Source organism: Elephantulus edwardii, unplaced genomic scaffold (genome assembly GCF_000299155.1).
Source record: "Elephantulus edwardii isolate Elephantulus edwardi_28Jun2011 unplaced genomic scaffold, EleEdw1.0 scaffold00025, whole genome shotgun sequence".
Lineage (NCBI taxonomy): Eukaryota > Metazoa > Chordata > Mammalia > Macroscelidea > Macroscelididae > Elephantulus > Elephantulus edwardii.
Window position 1 is genome coordinate 16,221,416 of NW_006399775.1, and position 15,202 is coordinate 16,236,617.

General features: G+C 41.6%; 1 pseudogene; it reads right to left on the reverse strand.

Annotated features, from left to right (window-relative positions):
- Positions 1 to 6,125: 6,125 nt before the first annotated feature.
- LOC102856804 overlaps positions 6,126 to 15,202 on the reverse strand; it is a 16,720-nt pseudogene continuing 7,643 nt past the window's right edge.

Here is a 15,202-nt window from a genome sequence, read left to right on the forward strand (position 1 = left end):
GGGACATCATGCTTGGGAGGGTGGAGGGACAGCGCAGGAGGGGAAGGCCCTCTATGAGGTGGATTGATTCAGTGACTGGGGTAATCAGGATAGGTGTGTCAGAGGCAGTGAGATTGGCACAGGATATAGAGCAGGGTTTAGGGCTGTTGTACATAGGGTCGCTATGAGTCGCAAGCAACTCGATGGCACATAACAACAACAACAACAAGGGTGGCCTAGTGGCAAGAAGCTGCATTGCAGTCCCAAATGCACGTGGTTCGAGACCACCAGATGCTCCGAGGGAAAAAGATGGGCAATCTCCTCTGCAATTAATTGCCTGTGAAATCCCACCAAATGGTCACTTACGGGTCAGTACTAACTGGATGGTACACAACAACAACAAGTTGTTGTTAGATGCTGTTGAGTTGAATATGACTCATAGTGATCCTATGAACAAAAGATCTGAACCCTGCTCTATCTTGTGCCATCCTCACACTTCCTGACACACAAGAACCCATTACAGAAGTCACTGTTTTTATACACCTCATTGAGGGTATTCCTCTCTTTGCCAACCCTCCATCCTTCCCGCCATCATGTCCCTCTCCAAGGAATAGCACCTCCTAGCCACATGTCCAAAGTATGTAAAGGGAAGCTTCATCTTTCTTGCCTCCAAAGAGCACTCTGGCTGCACCCTCTCCAAAACAAGTTCATTCTCTTGGCCGTCCATGGGATGTTCAGTGCTCTTCTCCAATACCACAGTTCAAAGGTATCAATTCTTTTTCAGTGAATCTTATTCATTGTCTAACTCTCAGTTGCATAGCAAATAATTGGAAAGACCATGGCAAGAATGAGGCACACCCTAGTCCTCAAACTAATATCATTACTCCTCAATAATTTGGAATTTGGAGAGGTCCCTAACTGCAGATTTTCCCAGTGCAATGCATCTCCTTATCTCTTGACTGCTGACACCAAGGGTGTTAACTGTGGATCCAAGCAAGATAAAGCTGTTGACAGTTTCAATCTCCTCTCCATCCATCTGTGTATTGCAGTACAGTGGTCAGAACCTTTGTTTTCTTGACATTGAGAAGCAATCCATACAAAAGGCTGCATTCCTTGATCTTCTGCAACAAATGCTTCAAGTCTTCCTCAGTTTCAGCAAGTAAAGTTGTATGATCTGCATAATGCAGTTTATTGATAAGTCTCCTCCAATCTTGATGCCACAGTCCTCTTCATAGTGTCCAGCCTCTCGGATAATTTGCTCAGCATACATATTGACTAGGTATGGTGAGAGAGCAAGCCCTGATGCACTCCCTTATCAATTTTAAACCATGCAGTGTTCCCTTGCTCTATTCACACAACAGCCTCCTGGTCCAGGTATAGTTTCACATGAGCACAAATAATGTCAGCCACAACTTGTTATGATCTACACAGTCAAATGCCTTTGCATAGTCAACAAAGCGCAAATAGACATTCTTCTGGTAGGTTGTTGTTGTTGTTATGTGCCGTTGAGTCTCTTGCGACTCATAGCGACCCTATGTAGAAACTCTGCTCTGTCCTGTGCCAATCGCACTGTCTCTGACATTCCCATCCCGACTACTACAGTCACTGAATTAACCCACCTCATAGAGGGCCTTCCCCTCCTGCACTGTCCCTCCACCCTACCAAGCATAATGTCCCTCTCCAAGGACCAGTCCCTTCTTACAACATGTCCAAAGTATGTTGGATGGGGCCTCAGAATCCTTGCCTCCAAGGAGCCACCTGGTTTAACCCTTTCCAGGATGAATCTGTTTGTTTTTCTAGCAATCCATGGTACTCTCAATACCCTTCTCTAGCACCACAGCTCAAAGGCATAAATTCTCCTTCTATCCTCCTTAGTCACTGTCCAACTCTCTGATGCCTAACAAGTGATAGCAAAGACCATGGCCTGTACCAGGTGCACCTTAGTCTCCAGAGTGACACCATTGCTCTTCAGTACCTTGGAGAGGTCCCTAACAGTGGACTTTCCCATGGCAATACATCTTTTAATGTTTGTTGGGTCTATCTCCATTCACTCTAAGTTAAAGAAGAAAATTTAAAAATCATCTGAACTCTTCCTTGCATTCTTCCTTTTGGTGAATATTTCCAGTCTTTATTTTTTACACATATAAAATGCATGTTAGAATTCAGGTTTAGTGGGATGGTGTCAGATAATTGCTGTATTTTTCCAATAATAGTGTCTTTTAGGCCTGAACTCTCCTTTCTTTCATTGTGGATGATGATATTTTAGGCAGATTCCACAGCATATTTTGTTGTTGTTGTTGTTTCAAAGATATAAAAAAGGAATCTTATTTTCCATTAAGTAAAAAAAAAAAAAAGTCTGCAAATGACTGGGACAAATCAGTATGAAATGCTCCCTGCTGTGATAGCCTGAGAAAGAGACAGCCTCACTGCTTCAGTGTTTCTGCTGAAAAGGCATAGTCAGAATCTAAACAGGAAACATCACATAAACCTAACCTGAAAAACATTCCACAAACAATCAGTTCAGACTCATCAAAGTGTTAATGTCATAAACAACCCTGAACAACTGCGGGATGAGAGGAAACAGCAACAAAAAAGGTGGTAATTAATATAACAAATGATTCTGGATCGGAGGGGAGAATTGTGTAAGGGGTATTTACTGGAGAAGTTTGAATCTGGCCTGAGGATTAGATAATGGTATGACATCAATGTTCATTTCCTGAATTTGATAACTGTACTGTCGTTATGTAGGAGAGCAATAACTCCCCACTCCCTGAGGAAACACATGTTGAAATATTTGGAGTAATGATGTACACAGGCAGCTCTCAGATGGTTCAGGGGAAATGTGATGTGTGCGTATAGAAATAGAAAGTGACAAAGCAAAGTGGTAGCAATTACTATTAGTTGCTGAAGAATGTATGTGTCTTAGGTTAGACTCTCTAGAGAAGCAAAACCAATATTATGTATGTTGCGTATCTATATCTATACCGTCTAAATATAGGTATATGGAGAGAAATATTTATTTCCAGGAAATGGTTTATATGCTTAAAGATGCAGGCAAATTCTAAATCTGTGGGTCAGACCTCAGGAGAGAGAAATTTGGGGATGCTAATGAGTCCAAGGTTAAGCTGGCAGACTGCTGAATTTGAAAGCTGACAAGTCCAAGGTCAGGTCAGCAAGCATAGCAGCCTAGAGATTAAGTGTGGAGATCCAGAGATAGTGCCAATCAGACAAAATGCCTTCTAGCTTTGCCGGAGAGCTCAGTGTAGCCCATACCCTCAGGGGCCTCTTCATCTGATTAGGCTGACTACATCATCACATAGCTGCCTCTAATCCTTCCGCATTAATATCATTTTGCTGTTCTTACATGTGGTCAAGTTGACTATATTCATAGTGATCCTGTGAAAGGTAGATCTGAATTTTACCCTAGCTTGCTCCATTCTCACAATCTCCTCCATGCTCAAAACATTTGTTGCAGTTACGATGTCAATCCATCTCACTGAAAGTCTTCCCTTTTTTTTCTTTTTTGCCGTCATGATGTCTTTTACCAAAGACTGGTCCCTCCTGAAAAGATGCTCAAATTATGGGAGATGAAATTTCCCCATTCTTTCCACTAAGGAGCACCATGGTTGCACATTAACATCACAGATGCTAATATTTACAGCACATAGAATAGTTACTGAGGATCATATCATGTTGAAGCACAATATTAACACTACAGTTTGGGAGTTCTTTGTTCTATTCTTGCGGTTCTTGGGAAGTTTGAAAAGATTTCAAAATTAAAAGTTAAGTCCCAATTGACTGCAAATCAAACTTCAGTTTCCAGTTGCATTTATAGTTAAGGGATTGAAAAGAAATTCTGACAGTACCTAGTGCTGGTAAGGATGTGGAACATTTAGAATTCTTAAAGATTGCTGATATTGTTATTGTTGTTGTTGTTATGTGCAGTGGAGTCACTGGTGACTCATAGCAACCCTATGTCCAACAGCTCTGAAGCCTGCCCTGTCCTGAGCCAGTCTCACTGACTCCGACACACCTATTGCCATTGCCCTAGTTACTGTATCAATCCATCTCATCCAGGATCTTCCTCTCCTGTGTTATCCCTCTACCCTTCTGAACATAATGTCCTTCTCTAAGGACCAGTCCCTCTGGGCCACATGCCATAATATCGCTGATAGGAATGAAAAATCGAACAAATTTTGGGAAACTTTGGGGCTGTGCCTTAGCAAGTTAAGCAGACACCTATCACTTGACCCAACACTCTCATTTCTAAGTATTTACATAAGAAAAAAGAAAATTTGTGTTCATACAAACTTGGTTAAAGCAGTTTTATTCATAACTGCAAAAAATGGGGATTGCGGTGGTGGTGCAGATTATCTTCAAAAGATAAAAGAGGAAGCAAGCTGGTATATCTAATCAGTATATCTATTACTCAATAACACAAAGGGAACTTTGATACTTGCAGCCACATGGGAAGAAGTTCAAGCTGCACTGAAAGAAGTGGCAAAAACCAAGACCCCAGCAATTGATGACATACCAGTTGATGGATTTCAACAAACAGACGCTGCCCTGGATGTGCTCACCAAGTTGTGGCAAGAAATCTGGAGGACAATCACCTGCCCAACTGACTGGAAGAGATCTTTATTTGTTCCCATCCCAAAGAACGGTGACCTGACCCAGTGCAGAAATTATCAAACAATGTCACTGATACCACATGCAAGCAAGATTCTACTGAAGATTATCCAAAAATGACTGGAACAGCACATCAACAGAGAACTGCCAGAAGTGCAAGCTGAGTTTAGAAGAGGCCATGGTACTAAGGATATTATAGCTATTGTAAGATGGATCTTGGCAGAAAGCAGAGAATACCAGAGGAATGTCTATCTGCCTTTCATTGACTATGCAAAGGCATTTAACTGTGTGGAACACAACAAACTGTGGCTGACTCTGAGAAGAATGGGAATCCCAGAACCCTTGATTGTGCTTATCCAAAACCTATACTTGGACCAGAGGCAGTTGTCAGAACAGAACCAGGAAACACCTGGTTCAAACAATTGATTCAAGGAAACAAATGGTTCAAAATTGGGAAGAGTGTACGCCAGGGATGTGTACTATTTCCTTACCTTTTCAATCTACATACAGAACAGATTACCCGGGAGGCTGGGCTCCATGAAGAGAAGAGTGGCATCAAGTTTGGAGGAGACTCATCAACAATCTGCATATGTAGATGACACAACCATGCTTGCTAAAACTGAGGAGGATTTGAAGCACTTGCTGTGGGAGGTTAGGGAGTGCAGCCTTCAGTATGGATTGAGTCTCAAAATCAAGAAAACAAAGATTCTCACCACTGGGCAGACTAGCAGCATCATGATAGATGGTGAAGAGATTGAGATTGTTAACAGTTTTAGTTTACTTGGCTCCACAATCAACACTGTTGGCACCAGCAGCCAGGAAATTAAAAGAGAAATTGCATTGGGGTAAGTCTGCTGTCAGAGAACTCTCCAAAGTACTGAAGAGCAATGATGTCAGTCTGGACACTAAGATGTGCCTGATCCAGGCATCAGAAAGCTGGACAATGACTAGGGATGATGGAAGGAGAATTGATGTCTTTGAGCTGTGGTAGTGGAGAAGATTTTTAAATATACCATGAACTATAAGGAGAACAAACAGGTTTTTCCTAGAGAGGGTGAGACCAGGCTGTTCCTTGGAGGCAAGGATTCTGAAGCTTCATCTGACCTACTTTGGACATGCTATAAGGAAGGACCAGTCCTCAGAGAGGGATGTCATGCTTGGGAGGGTGGAGAGACAGCACAAGAGAGGAAGACCCTCTATGAGGTGGATTGATTCAGTGACTGGGGTAATAGGGGTAGGTATGTCAGAGACAGTAAGATTTGCAAGGGATAGAGCACAGTTTAGGGCTGTTATACGTAAGGTCGCTATGAGTTTGAGTAGACTCGACAACACATAACAACAATGATATTCTAGGCATGGATAAAGTAGTTGATTATAAAAGGGTGCAAGTGAACTTTTTAAAGTAATATATCTTCATTGTGATGGTGGTTATATGGCTGTATGTAAATATTAAAACTCATAGAAGTGCATTTTTTGTGCAAAAAATTTATATTTAGAATTAGCCAGCTGGACTCAGTTTAGACAATCTCAATTTTGTTGACAATATCTACAGTATCATAGTTAAGAGCAAGTAGAACATAAGCCTTTTTCTCTCCATCAGGCCTGGTCAAGGTGTTAACCTAGGCCACATCAATGCCATAGAGCTTCTTTACAGCTTGTTTGATTTGGTGCTTGTTTGCCTTGACATCCACAATGAACACAAGTGTGTTATCTTCTATCTTCTTCTTGGCTGACTCAGTGTCAGGGGACACTTGATGAGGGCATGGTGTTCAAGCTTGTTTCTCCTGGAGGTCCTCTTTTCGGAGTTCTTGGACAGCCTTCAGAGTCTCAATGCCTTAGGCCACCAGAAGGTGGGTGATGTGCAGATCTTCATTTTTTGTGTGGTTGTGGATGGCATTCAGGACTGCCTTCTTGGCCTTTTATGCCTTTGCTTTGGTTTCAGTTTGAGGAAGGGCAGCGGCTTCTTCCTTCTTCGCTTTCAGCGCTTCTTCATAGAAAAGGCAGAAGTGCGTAGTATTAAGAGTGACTTTTACTGTGTATCAAGACTAGAACTTCTCATTCAGTTTGACGTATCTCCTTTTGTCCCTATAGCTCTTGGTGGAATCAGAAACTTGAGCTTAGGGAAGGGACACGAATTGTCTGTCTCTTTTCGTTCTGAATCTTGGCGTTGGGTTCAGGGTTTAGGGAGAAGAAGGGGCAGTAAAGGCAGAGGCAGGGTCTGCTCTGAACGTCTCTGGTGGGTGATGCCCCAACTCTGGTCCCTGCTTTCTTAGAATAGACACTTTCTATGTTATGTTAAGATTCTTTCTTCGATCCCCTTGAACTAGTTCCTGGACTTGATGGATGATATACCCCTCGCTGACCATGTAGGTTAAGGGGTCCTGCTTGGGGTCCTTTAACCTGGAGGGTAGACTTTTGGTCGTGGGCTTTCAGGATGACTCATGTGAAGATACTTTGCTCTATGTTCATTGGGTCCCACAGGAAACATTTGTCTCTTTGGTTGCCAAGCTCTGGAAGTACAGAGCTTTCCCACTGCAGCCCCCGCCCTGCCTCTCATCTTTCGATTTTTCCAAGGAGATAATGGACTCAGGCTCTGGGCCCTCCAGTGCCAAGGAAACTTTGGCAGACTTGCCTGAGCCATGTGATATATGGGGGTGTGTGGTATGAAGTTCAGCACCTTGACTACTGACCCCATGGAAAGTCTCTTCTCTGATCCGTTCTTGTTTTAGGTCTGGAGATAGGTGATGAGTGAGGACATCAGTCTCTGCCTGGTGGAATACTTCTAAAATCTTGAGACTGTAAAGTTCTGTGTGACTTCATTGACTATGGCTTAGAGCAACACTATGAACAACAGATCTGAACCTTGTCCTATCCTGTGTCCTCCTCACAATCCCTGCCATGCTCAATCCCATTGTTCCAGCCACTGTAACAATCCATTTATCTAGTTGAGAATCCCATTCTTTTGCTGACCCCTCTACCTAACCACATGTTATAGTTGTTACAGATCTCTTCCAGCATGCTATCTTCTTTCAAAGATTGGTCCTCCTGACAACATGCCCCAAAGATTTGAGAAAACATTTTACCATCCTTTCATTTAAGGAGCAACCTGGTTGCACATCCTCTAAAACAGATTGACTTGTTCTTTTGGCAGTCCATGGGAAATTCAATAGCTTGGTTTCCCCCACTTAATCCTATATTCTTCTGAGTGTCTTTCCAGGTCAATAAACACTCTTTTGCATTCATATCATATCTTACCTTGCATAAACAATTTGTAACTTATCCTACCAATTCCCAGTTGTGAAAAGATGCAGGTCGTTTCCAGTTTTATACCATGATTAACAATGCTATGGTTGGGTGAACTTAACATGAAGCGGATGAAGGACTTGGCGCAGAACTTTGGTTTATATAGGCCCTTCCCAAATGCCCGGGATGGCTCGAGCAAGTTCGGATTCATAACTTTGTAATTTTTGTTAAAGAGGCTCCCTAAATTGTTTAAGCTTCAAGCTCTCCAAAAGCAGGCTGTGATAAATATCCTCACACTCACATTTTTGGCGACATCTTTGTTTCTTTAGGATAAACTCCTAGAAGTAGAATTGCCGGCTGAGAGCAGATGCACATTTTTGAGATTCTTGGCTTGTGATGCCAAAGTGCAGTCCAGGGAAGGTGATCCAGTTTACAACCAAATGCTCTCCTGAGTGAGAACACCCAGGGCTGGGATCTTTTTCTCTGAGGCTGGTTTTTCTTGGTAATTGTGGTGAGAATTATCCTAGAAGCAAAGTTCTTGACCTGAGATTCATAAGCCTGGGGAGAGTCTGCGTGTTTGGATGAGAAAAAGGTAGCATATTTATTTTCATTATTAACCTCCAACTTTAATTGTTTCAATTTAATTCGAATTGTTTTTGGTCAAATATTCTTCTAGGTGGTATAGCACTGCTCTGTCAATTTGCTGTACAGAGGTAATTCATGATTGCTGTGATGCTGAACACTGTGACCCTGATGTGCCAAATGCGATATTGGTCACTCGTGGCAGACAGTGTTTGGTGGAGCTCCTCAGTTAAAACAAGCTTGGAAGCAGGAGTGGCATCCACTTAGGAAATAGTTCATAGTTCTCTACGAACTTGGAGAAACGAAGTAAGTTCATAGGGTTCCTATGAGTCACCTATGACTCGATGGCATTTAACAACAACCACCACCTCCAATCAGAATGTAATATTCAGCATGAAGGTAGGCAACGCACACCTGTAGTGCTCATAATATTCGTGAATTTAGCAGGGACTGTCACCAGCAGAAAACACAGGTATTTTCATGCCATGTTATAGTAGTTGCAGATCTATCAAATTACCACCACGGGCATCACTGCTTGGTAATAACTACTACTGCTAATTACAGTAGTTACTAGATAGCTGAAGGAGCCCCAATAATGTAGTAACTGAGTGTTTAATTGCTAACAGAAAGGGAACTCTGGTGGCCTAGGGAGCAGGGCATTGCTCTGCCAACTCAGAGGCACGCAGTTCGAGTCCACTAAACACTCCCTGGGAAGAATGGGCAAACTCCTCCTGTGTGATTTGCAGCCTCTGAAAACCTGCTGAAGGGTCAGCTATGAGTTGGCTCCAATTGAACAGTAGTAAGTTGGGTTTACAAAGAGAAAGTTTGGCAGTATGAACTCACCATCCACTCCTCAGGAGAAAGCTGAAAGTTTCTGTTTTCATGAAGACCACAGCCTGGGAAGCCCTGTGGGGCAGCTTGACTCTGTCTGTCTTACAAAGTTGCTGTGAATTGGAATAACTCCAATAACAACAGAGTTTGAATTTTGTGTTATTAGATGTCTAGATCTTGTTATTTAAATGTGTTCATGAAAACATCCACTTCTAAGCCACAGTTTATTTTTAAAAATGTTTGAACAGGAAACCTTGATAATATAGTATGTAACTTACTAGGCTGCTATCCAAAAGTTTAGAGGTTTAAATCCACCAGCCATTCTGAGGGCGAAAGATAGGCAGTTGCTCCTGTAAAGCTTGGAAATCCAATGCAGAACTGCTATGGGTTGAACCAATGCAGCAGCTGGCAGGGCGATGGTTAAAGACTTGGTCATCCACTGATATAAAGACAACAGGATTTCAAGGGGGAGCAAAAACCACAGATTTTTATTTGAACTCAAATTTTTAAATGTTGTCAACTAATCCAGACTTTTAGAAACCACTGTGCGGACCAAATAAAACATTTCTGAAGGCTACATCTGGCCCACAGGTCATGTGTTTTCCACTCCTGCTGGTCCACAGGTCATGCGTTTTCCACCCTGCAGAAGCAGAACAAATTCCGTTCAGGATGGAGCGTATTCACTCTGTGGAATAAAGAGCAGAATTCTGAGCTGCTGTCCACACCTGCATCCTGCTCCTGCAGAGCTGATAGACAGGAGGAGCCTGGGAGCTTGAGTTTGACAGAGGGTGAGGAGAGGAGCTCTAGGGTGGGAAGTGGAGTTCCCAAAACACCACTGCATGCCAGCTGGGGAGAGACTTTTCTGGGGTGAAGCTGTTAGGGGAGTTTGCAGAACAGTGAGGTAAATTAATTTGTACATACCTAGAAAGAAGAGCAGAGCAATGGTTAAACACTTGGCTGCTATGTGAACGGTGGGCAGTTTGAACCCACTCAGCAGCTCTTCAGGAGAAAGACAATTTGCTACCTTGAACGCTAGAGAGCAGGAAGTCATGTGGGGCTGTTCTACTCTGTATCCAGGGCCTGAGTCTAAACTGACTTTACAGCACACACAGCAACAACAAATCCAGAAAATCTGACAGCTTCTAGCAAAGAAAGTAGAAAAAGAAGAATGTTGTTGTTGCTATGGGCCATCAAGTCACCTGAGACTCATAGCAAGCCTATGTACAGCATCTCTGAAGCCTGCCCTGTACTGAACCAGTCTCACTAATTCTGACACATCAACACCCATTGCCCCAGTCACTGTATCAATCCATCACATCTAGGCTCTTCCTCTCCTGTGCTGTCCCTCTACCCTTCTGAGCATGATGTCATTCTACAGGGACCACTCTCTCCTGGTCACTCGCCAAAGTATGTGAGACGGAGCTTCAAAATCCTCACCTCCAAGGAGGAACTTGGTTTCACCCTCTCCAGGACAGACTTATTTGTTTTCTTAGTGGTCCATGGTATGTTCAATACTCTTCTCCAGCACCACAATTTGAAGGAGGCATCAATTCTTCTTCTGTCATCCTTAGTCATTGTCCAGCTCTCTGATGTATAAAAAAAGATGGAGACAGAAAAAAAACAACAACAAAAAGACTATTTGAATTAGTAAGCAAAACGGAGGGCCAGATATTCTTCTTATTCATTATTTGTGGAAATATGAAATATTATATACTTTTTTCTGGAAAGGATGATTTATAAAAATTACATACACAGACACATACTCATACACCCATTGATCTAGAATCCCACTTTTGAGCTTTTCCCCCACAGATACAGTCTGCAGAGTATACTGACAAAGAACAAGGATTTTTTTTTAGCATACTGTTACCCCAAAACTTAGGTTTAACACCCTGGAACCTCCCATCCCAAATAAAAGCCCTGGTTTCTTTTGAGGCAAGAAGAGAAGTGATTATTTTATTACAAAGCTGGTTAATGGGAAGAATCTTGTTTGGGCAGCTTATAGTGCAGGAAAATATGTAGAATATGATGTCATTTTTATAAAGCAACCGTCGAAAAATTCTAATGCATGTATATTTTACTTATACATCTGTCCATATAAGAAGGCAAATGAGACTATACTCTTGAGCAAATAAATTTGTCTGATGACATGTCTACATACATATCTGTATGTGCTCTAGATAATACCTAACAACTATAAGAACAAGGAAGAGGAAACTGGGACAAAACATGAAAACATATGAGCCATAATCAAACACCTTGAGAAAAACAGGCCTCTGGGCCTACGCACTCAGAAATCTTAGTTACAGAAATCTCTTTGCAGTTAAGTCTGTGAAGTTCTCCTTCCGCAACCAAGCTAAGAATCAGAAATTATGATCCCAGGTATAAGCAGCATGTTTTAGAAGTTACTGTGGAAATGGCATTAGGAGGTAGTATATTAGCAGTTATTACATCGCACTTGTGGTAAGTCAACCCTTCTGGCCATTGTGGGGTTCTGAATTCTTTAAGCAAATATTTGTATAACTAGTCTTTATACAATCTGCAGTGGGCCGCTGAGTCTGCAGTTCAAGCTCTTACTTACTCCTGCATTTAGCAATCTTGTGAGAACATTTTTGCCTGGGAGTCCTTAAATGTTCATTTCTTTTCCTGTCGTCTTTCATACAACAGTCACATTGGGCTTGGAAGTCACTGGGATTGTAGTGATTTTGGTATTTGTTCCTTAGGGAAGGAGGATAAAAGGAGGTCTGCGTTAAGGACTGGCGATGTTTGGTTATTTCTATTGATGTTGGACACAACTAGTACATGTAGTCAATGGCATCCCGAGACGACGACGTGGAGGCTGTCATGAGGATGAAGTGAAGGTTTGGAATAGTAAGTTATATGTTCTTCCAGAGTGAAGCTATATTACGTATTGACTCTTAAAGCTTGTGGTTGAAATCTGAGGCCTTCTATGTCAAACTCAGACTCTAACATTACTGTCCATTTCCCCATCAATCTTCTTTTTCTGATTCAAAAAACTTGCTGCTAAGTTGGAACTTAGTCATTGTCCAGTGAAGACCATGACCTGAATCAATGACTAAGGATAACGGAAGTTATCCTTTGGGTGGTGGTGCTGGAGAAGAGTCTTGAGAAGGAGGCTCAACAACACATATCTACAACAAGTTGGAACTGACTCATAGCTAACTCTCCTTTGGGTTTCTAAGGCGGAATATCCCATGGGAGGAGATTGCTTATCTTTCTCTCTCAGAGCTACCGGCACCTTCGAATCACCAGAGTGGCATGGCCTTTCAGTTAGCTTTACAACACCCTAGGAGCTAGGCATAACCAGACTTGTTACTAATTAGTTAATAGAAATCATCAGAATCTATATTTCTGTATCCATTTGTTTGTTGATGGATACCTGGGTTGTTTCCAACTCCTTGTTATTGTGAACAAAGCCACGATTAAACATGGGTGTGCATCTATATGCTTGGATGTCAGTTATGGTCTCTTTGGGATATATTCCCAGTAGTGGAATTGCTGGATCAAATGGTATCTCTATTTGCAACCTTTTGAGAAAGTGCCATACCACCTTCCACAGTGGTTTCACCATTTTACACTCCCACAAACAGTGAATAGGGTTCCAGTTTCTCCACAACCTCGCCGGCATTTGTTGCTTGCTGTTCTGTTAAATTTTCCTACTATGCTGCATTGAAAAACAAGGAACTCATACAATATTATTCAAAATGGGTGAGCCTGGAGGACATTATACTGAGTGCAATATCTCAGTTGCAAAAGGACAAATATTGCATGATGCCACTGCTGTAAAACGGGACTGATATCAGGGTTGGGGTAAGACTGAGAAAAACTGGATAAATTGTGTATACTGCACTGAAACAGATGAGGGAGAGAATAATCTAAATGTGATGTATGATAGTGTATTATGGTTATCACAAGAGTCCACAATTAAGGTTGCATAGTGGAATGTACTTGGGATGGTGGGAGGGTTGTGGGGGGATTGTGTACCAGGGAGGGAGTGTTTTTTTTACTTTTGAAAGAGAGGAGCGAATGGGGGGTGGGGGTGGAGAGCTGGGCAGGGAGAGAAGTGCAGCAATGAATGACTGGAAATACAAAATCTCTGTAAATGTTCATTAAAATTATTTTTAAAAAATAACTGCAATTTTAAAAAAAGAATATTTCATAACAAATATTTCTCTGAAACACAGTATTGTCTCTTTGTGACTAGCATGATATAGAAAACTCTTCAAAAAAGAAAATATCAAGTAGTTCAATATTTATCCAATCCATACAATACTAGACTTGGGAAAAAATACAGAAAAAGCCATGCATTTTTGTGTGATTGAAAAAGAGCAAGCAACCCTGAGGGAAAGAGTTTCTGGAGCTGAGAGCTCAGGACCTTTACAAAATGAGAACAACTTAAAATGATCAATAACAAGAGAGAAACACAGTCCTTAGAACCATCAACCATATAAGATCAAAAAGACAGTATCTGTCCAGGGATAGAGCTCAGAAGACAGGTAGGACAGAAAAGAAGGACAAATGGTAAACACAGTGACAGAGTGGGAAGAGTGCTGTTATAATGTAGGCATTGTAATCAATGTTATAAAACATAATGTGTTTGGTTTATTAAATGGAGAACCAATTTACTCTGCAAACTTTCACTCACACCTCAAATAAAAAGTTTAATAAATAAATATGCCTGTCTATGATTAGGTCCTGATTATGGAGAAAATATACAGGTTAGAGAGGTGAATGTGGTGAAAAGTGAGGGGTGAATCAAGTTGATATGACTGTTCAGAAGGGTGGAAAAGAAAGTCATGTTCATTTACCACAAAAAGAAAAAAAATAAAGCAGAGGGTTTTCTGAATTCAACTCTCATATTGTAGTGGTAACTCATTTAGCTGCTAATTCAAAGGCACATGGTTCAAACCCACCAGCGGCTCTGAGGGAGAACAATCTCCTCCTGTGTGATTTACAGCCGTGGTCTTCGCAGTTACTTGCTATGCATCAGAGAGCTGGACATTGACTAAGGATGACAGCAGAAGAATTGATGCCTTTGAGTTGTGATGCTGGAGAAGAGTCTTGAACATACAATGGACGGCCAAGAAAACAAATAAATCTGTCTTGGAGAGGGTGAAGACAAGTTTCTCCTTGGAGTCTAGAATTTTGAAGCTTCATCTCACGTACTCTGGGCATGTGGCCAGGAGGGACTGACACTTGGAGAAGAACATCATATTTGGAAGGATGGAGGGGAAGTGCAGGAGAGGAAGTCCCCGGATGAAATAGATTGATACAGTAACTGGGTCAATGGGGGTAGGTGTGTTGGATTCAGTGAGACTGGCTCAGGACAGAGCTGGCTTCAGAGCTGCTGTGCATAGGTTGCTATGAGTCTTGGGCATGTAACAACCATAGATAATCAATACCTGTTAATATGGGTAAAGGGAAAGACAACATGGAATTAATAGATGATCAGACACTGTGTGCATTGAAATAAATGCTTTTGAACAAGATGTACAGGAATAATTGGTTGGGAAAAAAATAAGCTTTGTAAACTTTCACCAAAATAATAGTAAAAAGAAAAGAGGGGGAAAAGAATTTGGAAAAAATAAAACACTTCTATGGTGACATCATGAGCCAGAAGTGATCTCTGGTTTTATTACTGGTTTATCTATTTCTCTATGGTCTTGAAATGGAGGCAGCCAATAAGCTGAGAAGTGGTGAGGTCCAGGAGGACCCCAGTATGAACTGATCTAAGTGCATAAAAATGGTCTTTTGTATTCAGTGTACAGCTAAAGCTCCCCAGGCATTTCAGTGAATTTTTGTGACTTGGGGAAGAGAAATATTATTTATTTTTTTAAATTTTATTTTATTATTTTGTGTGTGTACAGTCAAATCAGATCTGACTGGTACAGGAGGAGATTGCCCCTCCTTCTCCAGC